Genomic DNA, 4,242 nt, shown 5'->3' with positions numbered 1-4,242 from the left:
GAAAGCGCCTCTTCAAGTTCAAAACAGGCACCGAGTCAATCTGGGTCGATAATAAGTTATCCAAGAAAAAGGGTTTGCAGCGATTATTGTGAGGGTAAGCTGGTTTTGCAGGCTAGTGAAGCTGAAGACCTAAATGCTAGATTGAATAAACTTGAAGAAGAAAGTGAACTTATGAAGCAAGCATTCTTGGAGACGGTGGTGGAAAGGAAAAAAACTAATTAATGAATGCGCGAGCTGTTTGAGACACTGCACTACACCATCCTCGGTAAGGATAGAGAAGATGGACAATTGATCTTCATACCTTCTAGGTTTTCCAGTATGAGCCCTAGGTTTAAATCTTGCTTCTGCTAATCCTTATGTATTTGGAGACAATATTGTTTTGAGTAAAATTTCATAGCATTGAACCCAAGACATCCTAGCTGGTCCAAGCAATCACTATGAGGTCATGCATCCTGTAGGGCCTAATCTATGATTTAAATTTATTCCGGGGCTAAGGCCTTCGGTCATCTGTATAAAAAAATGTTATTTTCGCAATGGATAATGAAGATATAACTATGGCATTGCAGTATCACTTCACTGTTTTTCTAATGGCGCAGTAGCACATAAACCTGGAAACCATCTAAGTAAACAGCTGAAGGTGATGAACGTGGGGTTAAACAGGGACAAGGTCAAGGAACGTCAAAGACAAGTTTCTATGGGAAAATCCAGGTTCTGTATATCTTAAGGCCAATGTATTATCATTCAAAAAAAATAATAATAATAATAACGCCAATGTATTAGCAATTCTTGATCAGTGATGCACATCCACACAATTAGACATATAGATTTTAGGGCTTAGCAAAACAAATTTCTCCTCTGTAACCACCAGAACCAAAATAATCCCTTCTGGAATTTTCAATAGCCATGCTTTTTTGATGCTCTAACTTGGGGCAATCCCGGATACGATGCCCCAATCCACCACAATAAGCACACCCCTTTGCACCGCTTGCATTGGTGATTGCATCAACATCTTCCATCGGATCACTGAGCTCTGCTAAGACGGGCGGAATCCTCTGTTTTGCTTCTTGCAGTAGGTGTTTCAAATCAAGCAGGGTTGTCTCACTTTGATTCTTGCTTATAAATGTGGTTGCAATTCCTGTTTTACCACATCTTCCTGTTCGTCCTATTCTGTGGACATAGTTCTCAATTTCCGCAGGCATATCATAATTGATCACCTGTTGAATATCAGGAAAATCCAAACCTTTTGATGCAACATCGGTTGCAACTAAGACATCCTTCTTGCCAGCTTTAAAGGATGAAATGGCGTACTCTCTCTCTCTTCTTGGTCCTTGCCTCCATGAATCGCCACAGCTTCAACTCCTTTCAGGCGGAGATATTCATGAATATCATCCACATCAGCCTGATTCTCACAAAATATAAGAACAGATTGAGGGGTCTTTTGTAGGCATTCAAGGAGGTAGACAATGTTGGCCTCTTGCTTCACATACTCGACCTCCTGAATCACATCGAGGTTAGCAGCTCCTGCTCTGCCAACATTAAAAGTAACTGGCTTGACTAAAGCACTTCTGGCAAAGTTCTGAATTTTGGTAGGCATGGTGGCAGAGAACAAAAGGGTTTGCCTTTGTGCCTTAAAAATAGTCAAACACTTCCCTGATGTCATCTTCAAAGCCTAAATCCACTACTCTATCTGCTTCATCCAATGTCAAATACCTACAGCAGGGACACAATTACTCGAGTATCATTACCTATCCAGAAGGAAGAAGTTCAATCCAAAACTGCAGACATGAAATTATTTTGATGGTAAGAAAGCATACTGTAACAGATTCAACGCATTTGTTATCTTTGAACTTACGTACCAAGTATAGAAAACCAATGCACAAGAATCTAAAATTATGAAATAAACAAAGTACATAGAGATATCTAACAAAATTAATAGTAACAAGGAAAAACAAAAGGCAGAACAGTCTTTTCCCAATAAATGCAACTTGAAGAAAATAACAGATTTGTAACAGAAAAGGTACCATCCAACATCTTTGAAAATAAATGCAAGAAAAGAAACTAATGTAAGAAACACCATGTATTTTCATCAGAAACAAACAAACAAATAGCACTATATATTGGCAGAAATACAGAGAGATATTTAAACAAGTGAGAACAAATTAACAGGCACAACAAAGTAGCTTGGCCCCCACCAAGCCTTTATAACATCTGACTCCTGATATAGAATCAGCTTAAGCTACCATAACCAACTAAATTCGAACACATACTATATTGAAGATAAGAAGAATAAATGTAGCACGTTAGCTAATTGAAAATGGTGTTACTAAAAGCATTGAATTAAGAGCCATACCTGCAATTGTCTAAATTCATCTTCTTCTTGGCAAGCATATCCTTCAACCTCCCAGGAGTGGCAACAACAATATGAACCCCTTTCTACACAACATCCAACTGAGACCTCATATCTACACCACCAATACCAAGCAATGGCCTGAGTTCCGGATACCCATTTTCCCTCATAGGTACCAAAAATTGCTCCACCACTTCATACGTCTGCCTAGCAAGCTCCCGGGAAGAACAGACATTCAACCCAAAAGGACCTTCTCCTGGAAGAATTGGCATCATCATCTCTTCCTGTAATGCAATCATAATCAATGGAAGCACAAATACAAGCGTTTTCCCTGACCCTGTAAAGGCGATCCCAATCATATCTCTTCCAGATAAAATAACTGGCAGACCTTGGACTTGAATTGGAGTTGGCTGCACAATCCCCTTTGCCTTTAACTTCTTTAACATTGGATCTGGAAAATTCATGTCCTTAAAATTCTTAATAGGAGGAGGAATCTCCTCCCTATCAACAATAATATGCCATTGCTTTCGAATAAAATCCCTATCTTTTCGAGACATCCTTCAAATATGCAAAGGCGGTTTCCACCCTGTCATCAAGGGTTCCGTATAAGTAATCCCTTTAGACAACTCCCGAAAAGACATAAGTGTTTTCCTATCGGATAAATGTTCAATCATCTCTTTCTCTTGTTGTACAATTTGTTCCATTTGACTGACCTCAGGTTGGTCCTTTTTAAGCTGAGTTGCTTTTATAAGCAAACTAGGTTTCACTTCAGCAACATTAGATCTTTCAACCTCATTCTCAAGTGCAGAAGCCTTACCCTTTCGTTGTAGAATTTTTTGAGCTTCCATAGCTCGGCGTTTCGAAACCGGAATATACTCAACGCTATCACCATCTTCCTCCATTTTTTTAAAATTTTCTGTATTACCCAATAAAAACCCTAATTTGAGATTTAACAACAATACTTTCCGTAAAAAATAAAAATCCCCGAACTAATACAGAATAAAACCTAAAGGAGTAAAGGAAGGCAGTACGCAAGAAAACAGAAATAGAGTTGCGATAATCACCTTGGTACAGCGAGCAAGCGGAAACGGTGTGGTGGCAGAGGGCGGGTGGGTATCGCAGAATATAGGAATGGGCGTGGGTCGGGTTTTGGGTCCATCTGACCCGACTCGAGATCAAAGAATCCTACACCTGAGACCCGACCCGATCCTACTAAAATAAGATTCATCCGACCCGATATATAATTTAAAAATCCGACCTGATCTTATCTGACCCGAAATAATAAAAAATATTATTTTTATTTAATAAAAACAATGATTTAATTGAAAAAAATATATATATAGAGAGAGATGTATTATTGTAATTATTCTTAAATATATAAGGTAAAACTATATTTTTTCGGGTCGGGTCGGATTTGATATTTTCACTTTAAACTCGAAACTGACATGAACATTATGTTTAAAAAAATCGACACGACCCAACCTGAATATGAATTTAAAAAAAAATCAACCCGGTCGGATCGGGTTCGGGTCTCATGCCCATCCCTAGCCCCATCTATTTTATAATATTTTCATTTCAGATATATATAAAATTATAATATTATATATTTAAAAATTTTATAATTACATTATTGTCGAATGATTTTATTGATAAAAAATATTATTTTTAAAAACATACTATTAAGAAAATTAATTAAATTTTAAATTGATATTATCTTATAATTAAATCATACTATTAAGAAAATTACAATTACAAAAGGACGGTTGAAATCATAATTCATGTATTTATATATCTTATATTTATGATCTTAGTCTCAGTCCTAAAGCGTGTGTACAACGACACGCACAATGATTTTTATTTAGAGAAAATCGCTTCAGTAATCAAAAATGTCTTAT

General features: G+C 37.1%; 1 pseudogene; it reads right to left on the bottom strand.

Moving 5' to 3' along the window:
• Positions 1–811: 811 nt before the first annotated feature.
• Positions 812–3,441, bottom strand: LOC120117090 (annotated as a pseudogene).
• Between the last annotated feature and the right edge of the window lie 801 nt (positions 3,442–4,242).

This window comes from Hibiscus syriacus, unplaced genomic scaffold (genome assembly GCF_006381635.1).
Source record: "Hibiscus syriacus cultivar Baekdansim isolate YM2019G1 unplaced genomic scaffold, ASM638163v2 tig00110318_pilon, whole genome shotgun sequence".
Lineage (NCBI taxonomy): Eukaryota > Viridiplantae > Streptophyta > Magnoliopsida > Malvales > Malvaceae > Hibiscus > Hibiscus syriacus.
The sequence above is the reverse complement of the archived record's forward strand: the minus strand, read 5'-3'. Positions and strand labels throughout refer to the sequence as shown.